Here is a 22270-nt window from a genome sequence, read left to right on the forward strand (position 1 = left end):
TCTCTCTCTGCCTCTCCCCTACTTGTGCTGTCTCTCTTTCTCTCTGTCAAAAATAAACATTTAAAAAAAATTTTTAAAGAAAAGGCAAGGTGGAAACCTCAATATCATTTCTCTATTTTATTGTTCTAGTTGACAGTTTAAAATTGCATGTATTTAAGGAATACAACTTGATGGTTTTATATATGAAACAAATATTCACCACAATCAAGTTCATGAACATATCCGTCACCACACATACTTGCCTTTTTTGTGCATATGGTTGAGAACGATTATGATCTTCCCATGTAGCAAATTTCAAGTCTGTGCGACAACATGTTAACTATAGTCACATTATGATACATTCGATCTCCAGAACTTCCTTATCTCATATAATTGAAACTTTGTACCACTTGCCCAACTTCTCCCCATATTCCCCTTCCTTGGCCCCTGGTAACAACCATTTTACTCTCTATTTCTTTGAGAGTGGCTATTTTATTTTATTTTTAATGTTTATTTTTGAGAGAGATACAGAGACAGAGCATGAATGGAGAGAGGCAGAGGGAGAGAGGGAGACACGGAATCTGAAGCAGGCTCCAGGCTCTGAGCTGTCAGCACAGATCCTGACCTGGGTCAGACTCACAGACCATGAGATTGTGACCTGAGCCGAAGTCAGACACTTAAGTGACTGAGCCACCCAAGCATCCTAAGATTGGAGATTTTAGATTCCACATATAAATGATAATATATAATACGTGTTTTTTTGCATCTAGCTTATTTTACTTAGCATAATGTCTTCCAGGCTCATCTCTGTTGTTGCAAATGGCAGGATTTCTTTCTCTCTTTTTTTTTTTTATGGCTGAATAACATTCCATTGCATAAATACACTTCATTTTCATTATTCATCCATAGACATTTAGGTCATTTCCATATCTTGGCTCTTGTGCATCCTACCGAAATGAACATAGAAGTACAGAGATCTCTTCAAGAGAGTCATTTCATTTCCTTCAGATACATAACTAGAAATGGAATTGCTGAATCATAAAGATCATAATTTTTTATTTTTTGAGGAGCCGCCATACTGTTTTCCATCGTGGCCGCACCAATTTACATTCCCAACAAGAGTGCAGAAAGGTCCCCTTTTGTCCACATCCTCACCAACATTTGTTACCTTTTTCTTTCTGAAATTAGCCATTCTACCGGGTGTGAGGTGGTACCTTGTTGTGGCTTCAAGCTGCATTTCCTTGATGATGAGTGAAACTGAGCACCTTTTCATCTACCTGTTGCCCCTATGTATGCTTTATTTTGAGAAATGTCTAGTTAGGCCCTTTGCTCATTTTTAAATCAGGCTGTCTCTTCCTTTGCTATTGAGTTGCGTGAGTTTTTTATATGTCTTGAAGCTTATATATATATTTATATAAACATAAGTCATATTTTCTCCCATTCTGTAGACTGCCTTTTTATTTTCTCGATTGTTTCTTTTTCTGTGCAGAAGCTTTTTAGTTTGACGTGATCCCATTTGCCTATTTTTACTTTAGTTGCTTATGCCTTTGATGTCAGATCCAAAAACAAAAACAAAAAAAAATCACCCAGCTTGTTAAACCCAATATCCCAAGAGAGTGCTCCCAAGTTGATAAGCTCTTTTTACCCAACTTTATGTTCCACTCCCCTTGATCCCGAACCTGTGAATCTAGTTCTTTCCATTCTTTTTTTGGCTTCAGCCAGCACATGTTGGCTAGGTGCTACAGCTTCTTCAATGTATGGCCAGATTGCTCCCTTATTCAGACCAGCCCCTCACCGGCTGCATTAGGCAGCGACTTAACCCTAGCTGTTGGCCTCCCGTCCAGGAAGGGAGAAAGAGGGAGGCCCTACCCATAGGCAGGCAGATGAGACTACAATCGTAAAGATAAATGAGTTCTCCAGGGCCAAGACAGACATGAAGAGTAAAAGGAATGCGAACACTAAGTGCTGTTTTTAGATCAAAAGCAGAAAACTCAAAGTAACAATTAATCTCAAAAGAGAAACAATAAAAAATAGGCACATTGATGCTCCCACAGACAAACCTAAAGGCACAACAGCCAATTCAGAGGCCAGACTTGTAGCAAAAAATGTATTGAAGATTTCAATAAGGTCTACCTTACTTGCAGTCAAAAGTATAGCTTTTCAGTGATAACAGTACATAGTACAAAAGAAAATAGGCATAAGACAAAATTGGTGACTGACCAATGGTGCACATCTGTCCCTAAGAGAATGTTGAAGACTACTGAGGAAGAAAAGAAAAAAAAACCCAGGCACCAAGGTAAAAACAAAAACTCAATGGAAATATTCTGAGAGGAAACGCTGGGCATCCCCCCCCCCACACACACCATTTAATCTTCAGGAAAAAGAAATGTGAGAAGGACCTGTCTGTCATTCATCAGCTGAGAAAGTGGAGTAATTCTATTTCAATTTTCTTATGCCATCCATGAGTTCCTGGGCTTCCTGGAAGTTTAATTAAGAATAAAGATATTTTAGAAATATTGTTCATATTTTTTTTCAAACTCTAAACAGAATCAGGCGATTATGATGTGGACCTAAAACTTGGCATGGGTGCTACGGAAACGTGTGGAACTCTTCACAGGCAGCAGGAAAGAGACTTGAGTTGCCATGTTTCCTGGCATCATGAGTTATGGATAGAAGCCATCATCATTATGGGGGTGAACTTCTTTGCCAAGGGGCGTCTGGATCATATAAAAATGACAGGAAATAATGCAAATGCTCTACGCATCCATGGTTATCCTTCAGAGCCCAAACATTCCAGGAACCCTGTTGACCTCACCCAGCTAGGACACCTTGTTACAAATGCACACTCCCTGAGTTACTAGTCCCAAAGTCCTAGCTGATACAAAGTGTCAATGCTTTGATACAACAGAAATTTGGTTGGTCTGACTAAAAAAAAAAAAAAAAGAAAGAAAGAAATTGCCTCAATCAGTTGAATGAAGTTACATGAACTAATTTGAACTAATCCCCCCCCAAAATTTATTTTTTTATAAAAAGATCTTCAGGGGTACCTGGGTGGCTCAGTCGGTTAGCCGTCCGACTTCGGCTCAGGTCATGATCTCACAGCTATGGGTTCAAGCCCCATGTCAGGCTCTGTGCTGACGGCTCAGAGCCTGGGGCCTGTATCACATTCTGTGTCTCCCTCTCTCTCTGCCCCTCTCCCACTCACAGTCTGTCTCTCTCTTTCTCTCTCTCTCTGTCTCTCTCTCTCAATAATAAATTTAAAAAATAATTTTAATACATTACAAAAAGATCTTCAATTGGGGTGCCTGGGTGGCTCAGTCAGGTAAGCATCCGATTTAGGCTCAGGTCATGATCTTCCAGTTTGTGAGTTTGAGCCCAGCGTTGGGCTCTGTGCTGACAGCTCAGGGCCTGGAATCTCTTTCAGATTCTATGTCTCCCCCTCTCTCTGCCCCTCCCATGCTCATGCTCTGTCTCTCTCTCTCTGTCTCTCAATAATAAATAATAACTTAAAAACTTTTTTTAAAAAAGATCTCGATCATTAGTTATTTTACCTTTGTAAACTCAACTTATACCCCCTTAATGCACAAATTTTCACCCTCTTCCCAGAACCGGAGAAGTAACTGGGAGAAAGTGCCAAGTCCTCTAAAGTACCGGTCAGGAAAACGAGAAAGCAAGATGTGAACCCATAATCACAAACTCACTCATAGAAAACTGTAGCTGAACCAAGATTTAAACTATGCCAAAGGATTCCTTGTGATGTCAAAAATCACTAGACACACTAGAAAGGCAAGAATTCAGAAAGGCAGAGTAGGAAACCCCTGCAGAACAAAGATTAGAGGCTGGCATCAGGAACAGTGACAATCTCACTGAAAATCTGAAACCCCACTACAGATTCGTCATCTGCTGCTGCTATAAGACCACCAGAGAAAAAGAACATAGCTCATCTCAGTGGATGCTAAAAAAAATAAAAATAAAAATAAAAATAAAAGCATTTGACAAAATTCAACATCCATTCATGATAAAAGCTTCCAATAAACTCCGTATAGAGCTAGCATACCTCAACATAATAAAGTCCACACATAACAAGTCCACAGTGCATAGTCAACAATGCAACACTGGACGCTTTTCCTTTAAGATCAGGAACAGGACAAAAAATATTTGCAGATGACTATATAAAGATGGTATACTATATATAGAAAACCCTAAAGGCTCCAGTGAAAACTGTTAGAATAAAAAATTCAATAAAGTCATAGGATGCAAAATCAATGTATAAAATCAGTTGCTTTTGTACACTAACAACAAATTGTCAGAGAGAGAAATTAAGAAAACAATACCATTTACAATTGCATCAAAAAAAAATACCTAGGAATAAATTTAACCAGAGGTTAAATATTTGTACAGTGGAAACTTTAAGGTATTGATGAAAGAAAATGAAAAAGACATACATAAACGGAAAGATATTTCATGCTCATAGACTGAAAGAATAAATATTGTTAAAATGCCCATACTCCCAATGCTATATACAGATTCAATACAAGCCCTATCAAAATTCCAATGGTATTTTTCACAGAAAAAGAAAAAAATACTAAATTTGTACGGAACCACAAAAGACCCTAAATAGCTAAAGTAATCTTGACGAAGAGAAATTAAACTGAAAAAATCATGGGGTGCCTGGGTGGTTCAGTCGGTTAAGCATCTGACTTCGACTCAAGTCATGATCTCACGGCTCGTGGGTTGGAGCCCCGCATCGGGCAATGTGCTGACAGCTCAGAGCCTGGAGCCTGCTTCAGATCCTGTGTCTCCCTCTCTCTCTGACCCTCCCCTGTCCATGCTGTCTCTCTCTCTCAGAAATAAATAAAACATTTTAAAAAATGAAAGAATCTTGCTTTCTGATTTCAAAGTATATCACAAAGCTATGGTAATCAGAATGGTATGGTATTGGCATAAAAACAGACACAAATAGCAGTGGAACAAAATAGAGGGCCCAGCCATAAACTCACACATATGTGATCAATTAATGTATGACAAAGAAGGCAAGAATATACAATGGGGAAAGGATAGTCTCTTCTATTAATGGTGGTGGGAAATCTGTACAGATTGTGTCTATATGCAAAGAATGCAACGGGACCACAATCTTACACTGTACACAAAAATCAACTCAAAATGGAATAAAGTTTTGAAGATAAGAAACCGTAAAAGTCCTGGGAAAAAAAGATAGGCAGTAAGCTTCTTGATAACCCTCTTGGCAATGATTTTTTGGATTTGATACAAAGAACAAAAGCAATGAAAGTAAAAATAGATAAATAAGACTACATCAAACTAAGAAAGCTTTTATACAGCAAAGGAAACCATCAGCTAAAATAAAAAGGCAACCTAAAGAATGGGAGAAAATATTTGCAAACAATAAAACGGTTAAGGGGCTAATATCCAAAATATGTAAAGAACTCATACAACTGAATAACAAAACAAAACAAAAAACACAACTGACTTTAAAATGAGCAGAGGAACTGAACAGACATTTTTTCAAAGAAGATACACAAATGGCCAGCAGGCACAGAAAAAGATGCTCATTTTTATCATTAAGTATCAGGAAACATCATTAAGTATCAGGAAACGCAAATCAGAACTAAATGAGATATCAACTCACGCCTGTTAGAAATGATTGTCATCAGAGGACCTGGGCGGTTCAGTCAGTTAGGCATCTGACTCTTGGTTTCAGCTTAGGTCATGATCTCATGGTTCATAAGTTTGAGCCCCATCTGAGGCTCTGCTCTGACAGCTCAGACTTGCTAGGGATTCTCTCTCTTCCTCTCTCTTTGCCCCTCCCCACTCATGCATGCCCTCTCTCTCTCTCCCCCAAAATAAATAAATAAACTTTAAAAAATGGTTATCATCAAAAAGGCAAGAGATAACAAATGTTGGCAAAGATTTGGAGATAAAAGGAACCGTGTACACTGCGGATGGGAATGTGAATTGGGACAGCCACTATGGAAAATAGTATGGAGACTCCTCATGAAATTAAAACTAGCACTACCTTATGGTCCAACAAATCCACCTCTGGCTTTACATCTGAAGGAAATGTAAAGGGGCAGCATTATTTACAGTACCTAAGACATAGAAACAACCTAAGTGTCCAATGATTAAAAAATGAGATTATATATTACATGTATCATTTTATACAATGATGGGACCCTGGGTTGCTCAGTCAGTTTAGCATCCGACTCTTGATTTCAGCTCAGGTCATGACCTCACGGTTCATGAGTTTGAGCCCCGTGTTCACCTCTACACTGACAGTGTGGAGCCTGCTTGAGATTCTCTCTCTCTCCCTCTATCTCTGCCCCTCCCACTCTCTCATGTTCTCTCTCTTTCTCCCTCAGTATAAATAAACTTAGGGCAGCCTGGGTGGCTCAGTCGGTTAAGCAGCCAACTTTGGCCCAGGTCATGATCTCACGGTCCGTGGGTTTGAGCCCCATGTCAGGCTCTGTGCTGATAGCTCAGAGCCTGGAGCCTGCTTCAGATGCTGGGTCTCCCTCTCTCTGCCTCTTCCTTATTCATGCTCTGTCTCTCAAAAAATAAATAAATGTAAAAAAAAGAAATTAAAAATAAATAAATAAATTTAAAATTCTCATCACTAGAAAAAATGTCACTACATGTATACGAAGTAGTGGATATTCACTAAACTTATTGTAACACCCATTGCACAACACCCACATATGTCAAATGGTTATGTTGTACACCTTAAGCTAAGACAATGTTATATGTCAATTATATTTCAATAGCACTGGGGAAAAGAAAATTACTATAAGTCACTTTTTTTAAATATAAAGACATGGAGCCTTTAGTATTTTATGCCACTAATATCATTTGCTCTAAGGAAAATAGACATGCAAACAGATAAATGTTTTACAGGCCATCTTCCAAAACATTAAATAAGTTAGATATCACACTGGCCAAGCTAAATATTAGATACCATGAAACCAACTGGCTCACAGGATGTGCAAATTTTAAGCATGTACAACTTAAAATACAACTTTCGGGAGAGCTTGATTACACGTAGATCACAAATTGTAAATGCATCTTTAGCCACATGATATGATACATGAGATATGATATGATACGATATGATACGACATGATATATGATACTATATGATATGATATGACATGACACGATATGATACGATATGATATGATACAATATGTGACAACATGCTTCTTTACTCTGAAACCTTAGTTAGGCTATAAAAATTAGATTATGCATCAGGATAACACCCATCATTAATATAACTAAGGGCATGCAAAAATGCAAGAAACTGGATGATCCCTAACAAAATTAAAGCCCATGGATTACTATCATGTTCTAAGGGATAAAGTGTCAGACCACCGTCATGAAACTAAAACCTTGAATTTTCTCTTACTGTACATCCAGACTCTGGGGTCTTGTTCAAACACGTTTGCAAGTCATGGGTAATGTGCCACAGTCACGCCTCTCACTGTGCAATTTTCTTTGCTCCTTAGAACTGAGATGAATTGGTTTGCAATGGGATTCAATTACTGGGGACACACTCCGTTTTAAAACCGAACATTTTTGCAAAGATGTGATATTTTTAGACAGCCTCCTGATATTTCTTTTCAGAAGCACTTCTGATTTTATTGCAATACCAACTATAAAAAAAAAAGCAAAAGCCCTAAATGTAAACATTTAGAATAGATGAAAATACACTTATGCTTTATCGTTTTCAAGAAAATAAATCTATTTCAAAACATGCTACAAGGCTTTTGTTGAATGTTCAGTTTTGAGTCCTCAAAAGTGAGAAAATCATAGTGTATGAATATATGTCAGAGATCTTGGAAGCATACATCCCTTTGACCCAGCAATGTTACTTCTAGGAATTTTTCCTTAAAAGAATTCCTAGAGAAGAGTTCAAAGACTTGCACACAAATACATTCATTGCAGTATTTACATATCACAAAGTACTGGGAAAAATCCAATTGTCTAACACCAGCAGATCAAATAAATAAAAGACAGTGCCTCCAAAAATGTGCAACTACAGAGCCCTATTGTGGAGCAGAAGAAAAATTGTGGATGTGGGCAAGACATAACATTAAGTAGAAAGTATTATAATGCTAATGGCACTTATGGAAGTAATTATTGGGCAAAAAACCCCATGCATATACAGTCCATGTATTGAGAAAATAGTAGAATAATATTTTAATAGCAATTATCTCTAGGGAGTAGAATAAGTAACATTTATTTTGTTTGGCTTAGATTTTTCTGTATTTGCAATCAACAAACATTTGTTGAGTATCTTCTATGTGCCGGGAACCGTGTTAGGTGCTGAGCATGTGAGATAGTGTGAAAATATCACCTGAAATTTTTTGCCAGCTTTGTTGAAACACACTGGAAATACAACATAGTGCGAGTTTAAAGTGTACAACGTGATGATTTGGTATATACGTAATAGTGAAATAATTACCACAAGAAGGCTAGTTAACACCTCTGTCATCTCACATAGTTACTCCAGGAGGGCAGCAAGAATGCTTAAGATGGATTCTTTTAGCAAATTTCAAGTATACACTACAATATTGTTAACTAGAGTCATCATGCTGGACAAGGTCCCCAGAATTTGTTCTCTTACAGGTAGAAGTTTGCGTGCTTTGACCATCGCCACCCGTTTCTCCCAACCCTCAACCCCTGGTTGCCACCAATCTGTACTATGTTTCAATGATATTGGATTTTTTCCGATTTCATAATAAGTGAGATTATTATGGAATAATAATTATTATTTTATTTTCTCTCTCCGTATGACTTATTTCACTTAGCAGAGCGCTCACGCAGTCCATCCATGTCTCTCAAAATGGCAGAATTTCCTTCCTTTTTATGGCTGAATAACATTCTATTGTGTATGCCACTTTTACTTTCACTGATTTTTTAAAAATATTCTCTGATTGGGTGATCTGTGCCCTCTCCTCTTGAATCTGAGCCCAAGACGGCTTCCACCACTGGCGTATGACAGAGGTGATACGCTGTGGCTTTTGAGAATAGGTCATAAGAGGCCAAGACACTTCTGCTTGGCTCTCTCTGAATGCTCACTGTCCAAAAACAGCCCTTGCAAATTCCCTTTATGAACCCATCCTACGAGACACCCTATGAGCCACCCCAGTCACATGGGAAGCCGTATGTACATGCTGCTGGCAAAGTCTCAAATGAGCCCATTCTTCAGACAGCCCAGTCCAGCACCGGGCAGATGAGTGAAGAAAGCATCTGACTAACAGCTCCTACAGACTGAGCCCTTCCAGCCCCAAGCCTTGAGTCTTGCCAATGGAGCCCAACACTTGATGGAGTAGAGAACACTCAGTCCTCATGATGCTTTTTCCAAATTCCTCACCCACAGAATGTGTGAGCACAATAAAATGATTGCTGTGCAGTCCACATTGTTTGTTACACAGCAAAGATAACCACAACAGCATGTAACAGTGAACGATACCCTGGTAGACAAGGTAGATAATGAAAAAGATATCAGGTAAGACAGTTACAGATAACTGCAGTGGTGGAAAAATAGAAGGCTCTGGGTTTTCTCCATTGCATTTATCATTATCTACTGTGCTGTCTTATTTATTTTGCTTATTTATCTTGTCTATTTATTCATCAAGATTCTCCAGAGAAACAGAACGAATAGGGCGTGTATGTGTGTGCACGCACACACACAGAAAGAGAGAGGTTTACTTTAAGGAATTGGCTCACATGATTGTGGAGGCATTGACAAGTCCAATATATGCAGCAGGCTGGAGGTAGACTTCCTTGTTCTGTGACAGCGGTCAGTCTCTTCTCTTCAACCTCTTCAACTGATTGAATGAGGCCCACCAGCACAGTGGGGGATAATCTGCTTTACTTAAAGCCTGTAGATATGCATGTTAATCACATCTGAAAAGTACTTGCACAGCAACATCTAGACTGGTGGTTGATCAAAAAGTCTGGGCACCATGGCGTAACCAAGTTGACACACAAACTTGACCATCTCAGGGGCGCGTGGGTGACTCAGGTGGTTGAGTGTCCAACTCTTGATTTCAGCTCAGGTCATGATCGCAGGGTCATGGGATCAAGCCTCTCATGCTTAGGATTCTCTCTCTTTCTCTGCTCCTCTCCCCTGCCTACACACACACACACACTCTCTCTCTCTCTCTAATAATAATAATAATAATAATAATAATAATTAACGATCACATCTGCTGTTTGACCCCCACCACTAGAACATAACATCCCTGTGAGCAGCAATGTTGTCTGTTGGATTCACTGCTTCAACACATAGAACATGCCTGGCACATGGTGGACATTTAAATATTTATGGAATCACGAAGTAAGTGTGTGAATTGACTAGGGCAGTGACTTTATTGGGGTGCTCAGAACAGACCTCTCAGAGGAGGCAAACATCCGGACCAAGATCCAAAGACTGAGAATGAGTAAGTCACGTGAAGAGCCTGGAAGACAAGGAGACCCACAACGGCCCCAGCACAGAGGTGGGAGTGAGCACATTCACAGAAGGAAGGAGCTCCCTGTGGCTGGAGCACTGGAAACAAGGGGCAGAGCGATGACAGATGACGACGGGAGAGAATGGAAGGCGGCCACGAAAGCCTTCCAGCGAGGAAAGTTTGCACAAGTTCGACAAAGGCACGCTCTGCTGGGAGCCGAGCTTCACCGGTGGCGGGACACAAAACAGGTCAGGCGGGTTGTCAGCCTGTGGCCATGTCGGCCATGCGTCCCCAGCAAGACCCGCCCCTCCCACGTGTACCCCACAGCTCTGCTTTCTGCTCCTTCTAAGGAGCCTGGACTTTGTTCTTAGGATCAACAGAGTGATGATTTTTGATCCATACTTTGAAAATGCAAGTCTGACTTTTTGGAAACGGACAGAAGTGGGAAGACCCTTAAAAGGCTCCTGTGCGGATGAGTGAGTGACAAAGGCCCCCTGGGTGAGAGGCACAGCCACTGAGTGGTGGGAGGGGGACAGATTTGACATCTCCTTTGGAAATCGGGCTGACGGGACTTCATGAGAGATTCAGTGTGGGGAGGGGAACGGGAAGGGGGAAAGGAGGAGAAATGGAAAATGGTCAGCATGGGGGTCTGGCAGCTGAACAGGGGTGGGGGAGGGTGGTGCCTGACCACCACAGGCCAGCCTGGCGAGGAGCACCGCGTCAGGTGGAGGATAGCGTGCACAGTTGGGTGCAGAGATCAGGAGCTCCGTGAGACACCAGGGGACGCAAGTAGGCCTTTGGACATGCAGGCCCGGAGCTCAGAAGAGAAACCCTGGAAGACGATGTAAACTGGTGGGGGAGGGGAGGAGGAAATGAGTAAACATCATCTCCTAAAATATAAAAGTGCATCACATCGAGGCTCCATTAGAGCCGGTTGGCACACTGGGAAGGGAAAATGGATGGTAAGTCCATGAAGGGAGGACCCTCCATAAAAGGATGGGTAGGGCTGAGGGAAAGTCCCGGGAAGGGAAGCCCACTGGGGCTCCGGAAAGCAGGGGCAGCGCTCCGCCCAGGATTTGGGGGACCAAGAAGACGGAGGGATGTCATCAAGCCGTGGCCTGAGGCAGAGAACTGCAGCCCTTCCACCCACAGCCACCACCAGGGAGGCAGCTGGGGGGCAAATGCTCCCCTCCTCCCTCTCCGCGGCCCCTGGGACCTCCTGATGCCCAAACCCAATGGGAATCCAGAGGGCACGGAGCCAGGCAGTGTCCTTTGAGAAGCCCCAAAGAGGGTGGAGAATGCTGAGGGCCGCCCTGGTGGGGAAGGGGAGAGAACCATGCAGGGCAGCCACCCCCCTTGCCCCAGAGAGCAGCCAGCTCACCACAGCACCCTTGACCTTAACGTTTTACTGGCACGAGTCAAACGCCAGTCCGCCGGGTCCCTCCAGCTGTGGGATACACAGAGCGAGCTCTCCGAGTGGTCCCATGGGAGCCCCTAGAGAAATAAGTGCCCCATCACCCCTACAAGGTGGAGAGACCCCAAATTCACCGACCTTCTAGGAAAATCCTCCTCCAGCTGCGATCTTACTTCTTTACACACCCGATGTTTTTGAGAGGCTAATGGTCACAAAACCTAGCTTGAGTCACCCTTCTGCCAACCCTTTGTGGAATTCCCACATGGTACCTGAGATGTGAAAACTGCTCTCTTCAGAACCCAGCTACAGTAAGACAAACTTGCTCCCTTATCACTTCCTGTCACCTGTGTACAGGTGGAATTTATTTTCTTTTCAACATTTTTTTTTTTTTTGAGGGATTCTAGGCTCTGAAATCCATCACACCTGAGGCTGAGGCCACCCTTCCCAAGGCCCACTCCTGGACAGTGACTGAGCACAGTGGGGACACTAAGGCAGACAATTCCTAGGAGCAGAGCTGGCTTCATGGGCACAAGACCCGTGCCATCCCTGGGGACCCCGCCCTCAGAAGGATCTCTGCTTGATTTAATGCTCTGTGGTTAACAACTTTATAACAAGGGGCCCTGCACATTCATTTCACCCTGGGCCCCACAAATCATCTAGTTGGTCCTGTCTGGGAGACAGGTGATCCCCACCCCCCCATGGGCTCGGGGACTACCTGGCCTCCTTGCAGAACCTTCCATAAGCTGCAAATCGGTCCAGGACACTTTACCCAACCTTCCCTCCCCTCTCTCAAGGTCAGCAAGCTCTCCCAAATTTTTGCTGGTCTCTCTCCCCATTTCCTCACAAGCATTTGCCTTAATAAAATCCTTGCGTGCTTAAGCCCGCTTCAACTCTGCTTCTTGGAGGACCAGACTAGCTTTGGCGGTGCCCAGAGAGGTCAGACAGTACAGATGGAAAGTGGGACCCTGTGACTCCCTCACCTGCCACCTGGTGGGCGGAGAGGGTGCTCTCTGGGTTAGTAGGTGGGGGAAGGACAAACTTCCACAAGGTAGCAGCCCACTTGGTAGAGTTCACCAATGGTGGCCTGGAAAAATGTCCCAGTGGAAGAGACTCCTGTAGCAGGTGCAATGATGTGGGCATTTAAAATATCTGGGGGACAAAGCCTACAGAGAAAATAGCATTGGCTGAGTGGTGCTAAGTCATGCTGGCGCCCTGCAGAAGGAGGCTAGGTCACCAGCAGCAAACGGCAGATGGCAAGAGCCAGAGGGCTTTGGTGAAGGAAGGATGGACATAGGCCAGCAGCAGGCTAAGACCTAATTCTGCGACCAGCAGCTCCAGAGATGTTTGAATGCTTAGCTGAGGCAGGTGTGTTATGTAAAACCCAAGACCCAGATGGGTGCAACCGCGCCTGGAGAATAAAGCCAAACAGAAATAAGGAGAGTCAGGGAGACAGAGGCAAAGTCTACACATTATCGCATGATCTCCTGCATCCAGCCATAGCTGAGGCCAAATCCACCCCTGACCTTTTCGGCTTTGAGAACCAGTATTAGTCCCTTTTGCTGAAGATAACTTGAGTCAAATTTCCATCACTTGTACTACTGAGCCCAACCATAGCTTTCTCTTTGCACAGAGAAGCATGTGCAGTCCAAAATTTTCTATGTGCTTTCCTTCCTACTTTTGCACAAAGGAGGGAAATCATAAATTCCCAGAGAACATGATTCCATAAGTTGGTCTTGGTTCAATCAAGAAAATCCTCTTGGTAGTCTGGAAATCATTTCATTCCTTCATACTTTGCAACCCTTTGAGGCTTCCTGTTGGCGAACCATTTGTTTTCCATAGGATGGCTCCAGATTACTTCTTAAGCCCTGTTTTATACAATCTGGCTCTGGAACTAAGCTCTTCAATTCCCTGGGGTTTAGAGCCTGACTTTCTGCTGATGCAAATTTCTTCCTAATCCTTAGAAGTCCCAGACCTTTTTCCTTCTAATATTTAGAACTCATTTCAAAAAGGCAGAAGGGATGTGGGGTTGGGGGGTGAGATGGATGTTATGGTTTCTTTACCCAATGTTGAAGAGTAGTTGTTACTGTGCTGTGGTAATAAAAATGTTGAGATTATATTAACCTAATTTCATCTGTTCTCACAATTCACAAAAGCACACAATTGTGGATTTCTACTTGGAAAGACAGACTTCTATGGATGGGATTTGAGAATGGATTGATACATGATTATATATTGTAGAGAGTTGTTTAATCAACAAATACTTAGAGTGCTATGGCACTTTGCATTATCATTTTCAAATAGCTGCTGCCCCTTCCTATGGGAAGAGTATGTTTCCTTGTGCCAGTGATATCAGGCAAAGCCATATAACTGCCTTTAACCAATGAAAAGTCCATAGCAGTGGCATGTGTGGTTTTCAGGCAGAAGTTGTAAGAGCCAATATAAGTTCTAGCAAGTTCTTTCACCCCTGCCTTGGGCCAGGAATGCTCTGGATAGAAGATGTTCTGTCAGCTTAAGTTCCAAAGTAGGATGACATAGGAAACAGAGCCACAGATGTACAATGGACATAGAGTATGAACAAGAAATAAACCTTTCGGGGTGTCTGGGTGGCTCAGTCGGTTAAGCACCCGACTTTGGCTCAGGTCATGATCTCACGGTCCCGGGGTTCGAGCCCCGTGTCGGGCTCTGTGCTGACAGCTAGCTCAGAGCCTGGAGGCTGCTTCAGATTCTGTATCTCCCTCTCTCTCTGATCCTCCCCTGCTCACACTGTCTCTCTCTCTCTCTCAGAAATAAAAAAAAAAATTAAAAACTTTTTAAAAAAAGAAGTAAACCTTTCATATTTGTGCTCACTGTTTTATAGCAGCTAATGATAGCCTCCCTGAATAACACACACACCCACTAGGTGCTCATCATTGTGCTAGAGGTACAATTTATTTATGCATACAACTATTAAGCCATGGCCCCAAAATAGCTTTGCTTAATAGAGACTTCTTTTAAAATAAAGGCACTATGTCACAGAGGATTTCAAACTTTCTTTAAACAGCAGAACCCCCTTACCCAGAATGCCAATTGGAAAACAGATACCAGCAGGGCTGCTCTAGTTGAAAGAGTGACTGCCCGGAACTTGTGGTTCCCTCTCCCCAAAGACAGCACTCAACCCGGTGCCAGACATCTGGCCAGCACTCAGTGAATATTTGTTGAGTAAATAAATGGATAGATTATTTCCTGCAGGATTCTTTAAGGACTCTCTGGAGAACTGTATAGTTCTACAGAGCAGAGTTTAAAATTCCCATAGTAATAGTATAGTCCAGTAGGGGGGTTCAGGTTCAGTTATCAGATTCATAAATATATCGAATAAGAGGATAAGAGCAGAGATGGTGAAGATTCAGATCCTGCTGTAGCCCATCATTCCTGTATCTTTCCAATTTCAGGTCCATCAGTGATCTTAGTAATTCTCCTGAAACTAATATAGCGCTGTATGTTAACTACACTGGAGTTAAAATAAAATTTAAAAAAATTCTGAATGTTAATGATTGTTATTAAATAGTTTTGTTACGTGTTTCCTATGACACCTTTTTCCAGGGTCCAGCCAACAGTAGAGATGTTAACAAACAGAGAAGAATGAAGACAAAAGAATTAATAATTCACACATCAAGTAATTAGTCCCAACACAATAATTCAACCCCCTGTGTTCAGACTGTATTAGGGAAGATATAAAAAACAATAAGCCCTAGTGAACAAGCTCAAAATTATACCTTCAGTGTAATGAGAATTCTCCTCCTTACTAAATCTTCTGTAAGTGTAGTCTGCTAGACATACTGAGCCTAATGCTCATATTATTCCAGTAACAGTGATCTGTGGGCAGAACTTTTTTAAAACCGATGATGGGGAGGGGCAAGATGGCAAGCTAAGATAACACAAACCTCCCTCAATAAAATCCTAGATCCATTGCCTTTTGGAAACCTAGGTTTTTACTACTCATTTAAAAAATATTGTAGTTGAGTTCACAAGAAACTAGAAATCACAGTGGGCCACAGAGAAGACAGAACTGAAAACTGTCACGTGAGCTAACACTGCAAGATACGATGGGAGGTAGTTGGTTCAAATGACCAAGGGACTTGGACTTGTGAACAAGCTCAAGTGTGAACACTCAGTGTTCATGTGGGGATAGGTGCTGAGGCCTTGGGCAAGATGAAGAGCAGGGAGCCAAAACCCCTGTGTGGAGCTGGCTTGTCAAACAGCTGTAATCTCAGCAAAAGGGTGGACCAGAAAAACTCCATCCATCAGTACAGCCAGTAGTTAATGGAGAAAGCTCATCTGTTTCCTTCTTTAGCCCTGGGCAAAAAATAAAAAGAAATAAAAACTTTAAGCCATTGTTTCATGCATCTGAGATTTTAATTTACACTAATTGTAGAGGCCAGAAAAAATCAATACTGGAAATTAATATAAAAACTAGTTTGGGGCAGAAAAAAAACACAGAAGAAGAAAATGCAACATACTCTCTCAGATTCTCTGCAATGAAACCACTGTAGACTTCTACAAAACAGAAGCCTGACTAAGGATGAAGTTACAAATATATACTTTGCACACATGCACACATACGCACATACAATCCACAGATATCATAAGACAAAAGAAACAGGAGGATTAGAGACCCTAAGACTTTAATACTTAAAAAATCAACAATCTGGAAAATAACACAAATTAAATATGCTAAAAACAAGTAAAGGATTAAAGGGGAGATATAAAACCCTAAGGAACCAACAAATAACTCTAGAAGAGAACAAGTAGATTTGAAAAGAAGCCAAAAAGAAATTCCAGAGATGTAAAATATATCCAATGATATTAAATCTCAATAGAAAAGCACCAGATTAGACACTGTTGAAAAAAGAATTGGCAAAATGGAAGACAGATGTGAAGGAGTTACTCAGAATGTAATACAGAAAGAAAAACAGGTGGAAGGGTGGTTAAGGGATTTGGAGGATAACATCAGAATATTGAATATAGATACTCAGAATTTCATGGGAGCATGGAAATATTGGAATATAAAGTGGGTAAGAATTTCCTAGGATCTTTGTTATCTTAAATATGACATTAAAAGCACAAGCAACCCAAGAAAAAAAATAGATAAATAGGAATTCATCAAAATTAAAAACTTTTGTGTTCAAAGAACCCTACAGAGAAGGTGAAAAGACAACCCACAGAATAGGAAGAAATATTTTCAATTCATGTATCTAATAAGGGACTTGTACCCACAATATAAAAAACTCTTAGAACTCAACAATTAAAAAAAAAACAGTTAAAATATGGGTTAATGATTTGATTAGTTGTTTCTCCAAATAAAAACATAAGCAAAGACATAAAAATGACTAATGAGCACATGAAAAGATGTTCAACAGCATTTGTCATCAGAAAAATGTAAATCAAAACCATAATAAGAAACACCTACTAGGATGACTCTAATCAAAAGATAGACAATAACAAGTGTTGCTGAGGATGTGGAGAAGTTGGAACCCTCAAATATTGCTAGTGGGAATGTAAATGGTGCAGCCATTCTGGAAAAACAGCTTGATGATTCCTCAAAAAGTCAGGCATAGAATTAACATATGATCTAGTCACTCCATTCTTAAGTATACACACAAAATAACTGAAAATGGACATTTAGATAAAAATTAGTGCATGAGTACCCATAGCACAATTTAATCATAATAACCCAAGAAGTAGAAACGAGCAAAATGTCCTTGTTTGGATAAACAATGAATGGATAAACAAAATGTAGCATATCCCTACAATGGAATATTATTTGGCCATAAAAGGGAAATACTGAGACATGCTACAACATAGATAAACACTGAAAATATTATGCTATGTGAAAGAAACCAGTCATAAAACACTGTGTATTGTATGACTCAGTTTACATGAAATGTCCGAAATAGGAAAAATGATAGAGACAGAAAACAGATTCATGGTTGCCAGTGGCTGGGAGGGAAGGGAAGAGTGGGGAGGGATGGCTTAATGGGTATGAGGTTTCTTTGTTGGGATGACAGAATGTTCTGAAATTAGATAGAGAAGATGATTGCACAGTCCTGGAAGTATGCCTACATCCACTGAATTTTATTCGACTTTGGGCTCAGGTCATGATCTTGTGGTTCATGAGTTCAAGCCCGTGTCTTTGGATTCTGTGTTCCCCTCTGCCACTCCGCCTCTCAAAAATAAACATTAAAAAAGATTTAAAAAGGGTGAATTTTATGATATTAATTCTATCTCAATGTTTTTAAGACTTCAAAGTACATGTGGGGAAACAGACTACCCTAAATACAATCATGCTTTGATTATAAAAACAAAGAAAAGAAAGAGGTTGCAAGTTAATTCTGATGTTTAAAAAACAAAACAATACTTTCAGAGCTTCCAGACCGTTTTCAACTCACAATGATACTGATTTTTAAAGAGTGATCATCAGGACTTGTGTTCTGTTGTGTTACTAAACTGGAAGGAAATTACTCATCTTTGGAGCAGCCATCCGGAGCTGAGGCATTAGTAGAGGGAAAGAGCCAACCCATAGTGCCTGGCAGGGAGAGAGGAAGGTGAAAAAGAAAACCAAGTTCACTCTTCTTCTACCCGCTGGTCTCTTGCCAGTGCTTTCCACTAGCCAAACACAAATGGAATCTAGAGGTCAAGGAAGTCCACTGACTTAGGCTGTAAAGATCAACTTTCTAAGACACTGATTGGAGAGTGGAACTAAAGAGATGGGTGGAGGATGCCCAGCTGGCACCCATTCTTAGTCGTTTTGCCTAAGATTTAAAGTCAGAGTAGAAGCCAAGTTTCCTAGATTGGACCCCCTTCTTAACCTCCTGGGCAGGGAAGGACAGAACGTCTTGATTTGCTATCACAGTAAGACATCAAGAAGTAAGTGAAGATAATTTTAGCTAAGCAGACTGGTTGCCAGACAGTGATGTCCACCATGGACATCTTTTCAAACTTTGTTTTAAAAACTTCCGTATGTTTGTCATCGCTAACAACTGACTACAGCACAAAAGTGAAAATGAAAGGGATTGCAAAACCAAGTGGCCCCTCATTGCCCTGATCATCACCGTCTGCAAAGTGGCCTCTGCAAACTGTGATGTAGAAACTGCTTCTCTCCTTGGTACCCACGGTGTTGGTGTACGTGTGGGTTAAGTAGGGGTGTCCGACAGTCCAAGTCTAGATCACAGAGTTGCACTTCATGTCATCCCAGGGACAGAGACCCAGATCCTCTCTCCCAAGTGTTGGGACTAAAGGCATAGAAGATGGAGAAAAGAGTTAAGTCTTCCTTCTACAAGTTTCACTGGCAATTCTGAGCATAACTCTTGAGACAGTACTAACTGATGAATGCCCTCGTGGGTATTAGCATTGGCCTGGCCTGAGACGTATTGAACTCTTTATGTCTGGTGGCACTGTGCCATCAATGGCAATGTAAATAAGGTCCAGACAGTTAAATAATCCCTAATAATGATTTCCAGAAATTGCAAGCCTGATACAGGGTGGGACTAGGCTAGATCGACTATTGTTGAGCTACCTTCCTTCACAGACTCAGAGAAGAGACAGACACACAGACTCATAAAATCTTAGTGCAGGAGACAGTCTTAGAGATACCTAGCACCTAACATTTGAGAGGTACTTATTATATGTCAAGCACTTTCTAAGAGTTTTGCATGAGACCACCCAACAGCCCCATTTTGCTGGTAACAAACTATAGCACACAGTGGTGGTTAAAGTAATTTGTCGAAGATCTCTCAAGTAGTATGTGGTTAATCCAAAATCAAAAGAACCCTTGCTTTCTCTAACATGCTTATACTGCCTAGAGATAATCTAGTCAGATAAGAGACTGGAGCACAAAGTGGTGGTTAAAGTAATTTGTCAAATGTTCCTCAGCTAGCATGTGGTTGATCCAAGATCAAAAGGGCCCTTGTTTTTCCCACCATACAATATTGCCTAAGACATAGTCTAGTCAACACTAAACTCAATGTCTAATGAGGCAATTTAGGACCAGAGAGAAGAAAGTCGCCCAATGTCACAGAGCTAGTTACTGAGAAAACTGAAATTAAATCATCCTCTGATTCCTGGACCAATGCACTCTCTATTACACAATGGAGAATGGAGAGGACTGCATAATTCCACCGTTGCCGGTTATTCCCATTATGAGATGGAAGCAAAAGGAATGAATGAATGAGGAGCAGGACAGAACATCTAACTGAGCTCTGTATTTTATCTCAGTTTGTGATTCTGTATAAATCCCCTTTTTTTTCTTTGGAGATGCTTGAACAAAACGGACATAAATAGCTCTTCATGTTCTTCCAATACTGGAGCCCCCCATATAGAGCAATGAGAGTATGCACCATCAGAAACAGTATGCAAATTTAGATGTGGGGAAAACTCATTTGATTCTCCATCTGTCTCCCTGTTTAATTACTTAGCCATAAATTAGCACTTTTTATAAGCTACACTCAGCAAATGTGATCAATTCCCTGACTTTAATGCCAAATATGGAATATTTTTGACTTTCCAGTATTTAGCCTTTTCATTTGCATCCATATTTTGAAATATAAATCAGCTATTGAAGTCTACCCAAATACAATGTTGGGGGATTTTTTTTCTATTTATGTTCTCATTAAGACGTTTCTTTGATTGAATCATTGATGAGATGCATTTTCAAACACGGCATTTTTTCCTAAAGGGCAAGAAAAGAGAATGTTTTAACACTTAAAAGATACAATTAGGAAGCATATCATGAGTATTGTGAACTAAGACTTTAAAGACACAGAGCCTGTAACTCTGTTCCCATTTCCTTATGGCCCAACAGGATGGCCATGCCCTACTGTCGCTACGGTAACCAACCAGACTTTTGTCAACAGAAGAAGAACACCTCCTTCCAGCCTTCTCCTGCACATATTCTCCTGAAGACGTCAACTTTCTGGTTCATCTATTGATGAGACCACCCTATATTTATTGGGTATTCACTATGTGCCCAAACCATTGTGTTGACCCAATAAGGGAATAAAGAGAACAAGATCAAGAGGACATCTGGTATTCTTAGAATATCAAGGATGAGAGGGGCACCTGGGTGGCTTAGTCGGTTAAGCGTCCGACTTTCGCTTAGGTCATGATCTCACGGTTTGTGGGTTCGGGCCCCGTGTCAGGCTCTGTGCTGACAGCTAGTTCAGAGCCTGGAGCCTGCTTCCGATTCTGTGTCTCCCTCTCTCTCAGACCCTCCCCGCTCACGCTGCCTCTGTCTCTCTCTCTCTCAAAAATAAATAAAACATTAAAAAATTAAAAAAAAAAAGAATATCAGGGATGAGAACAGGCCCACAAGAGGTAGAAAGTGTTAAGGAAACATGTAATAAAATAATATACATCACTAGTACACTGGTACTCTATTTCTTCTTATTCTTTGCCTGCAGAATCCCAGTTTTGTTTAGGAAAGTGGTGTGCCTGGCTCCAAGCAATGCATCGGGACTGGTTGAAAGTAATCATGACAGTCCTGTTCCCTAAATTCTCAGCTCTTTTGCAACTACAGATAGCCACCGGCACAAATCTAACCAACAAAATATAATGGGGAGATTTCTGCGAGCTTCCAGGAAAGCTTCTGTCTTTTTTTTTTTTTAATGTTTTTTATTTATTTCTAGGAGAGAGAGTGAGACAGCGTGAGCATGGGAGGGTCAGAGAGAGAGGGAGTCACAGACTGAAACAGGCTCCAGGCTCTGAGCTGGCAGTCAGCACAGAGCCCGACGCGGGGCTCGAACCCACGAACCGCGAGATCATGACCTAAGCGAAAGTCGGACGCTTAACCGACTAAGCCACCAAGGCGCCCCAGCTTCTGTCTTCTTAATATAAGCTCTGGGGTGCCCTTCTCACCCTTTCCTGTTATGAATGTGGGTGTGATATTTGGAGTGGTGAAGCCATCTTGAGATAATGAGTGAAAGGCAAAAAGAACTGCAAAGATGCTAGCCCTGAAATCTTTGAGGGCCTGAACTAATGTCAGGAAACACCTACCTTCGGACTTATTATATGAGAAAAATACATCTCTTGTTCCATGCAACCGAATGCATCCCTAGCCAATACATATATGAATTGCAAAATATATTTAACTACAAAAGGACTAAAATACATTCACAAAAGGGGAAGAGTTACTGGAAAGCTAAGAGTTAGTTCAATGCTTCCCAATTAGCCTTAAAATATCCAGCTGGTTCAATTTCAGTTCCTCAATTGGGTGCTGATTCATCAACCCACTAAGACAGTAGGTTCTAAAGTGTAATCTTCAGGCTGGAACAAATGCAAGAGAGAGATGTGTTGGTGTTTTGAATGATGCACTCAGCCAGAACTGGGAGAAAAGATAGGCACTGAATGTTCTGACTGGCTTACTCTTTCAAATTCC

Source organism: Crocuta crocuta, unplaced genomic scaffold, assembly GCF_008692635.1.
Source record: "Crocuta crocuta isolate KB4526 unplaced genomic scaffold, BGI_CrCroc_1.0 scaffold369, whole genome shotgun sequence".
Taxonomy (NCBI): domain Eukaryota; kingdom Metazoa; phylum Chordata; class Mammalia; order Carnivora; family Hyaenidae; genus Crocuta; species Crocuta crocuta.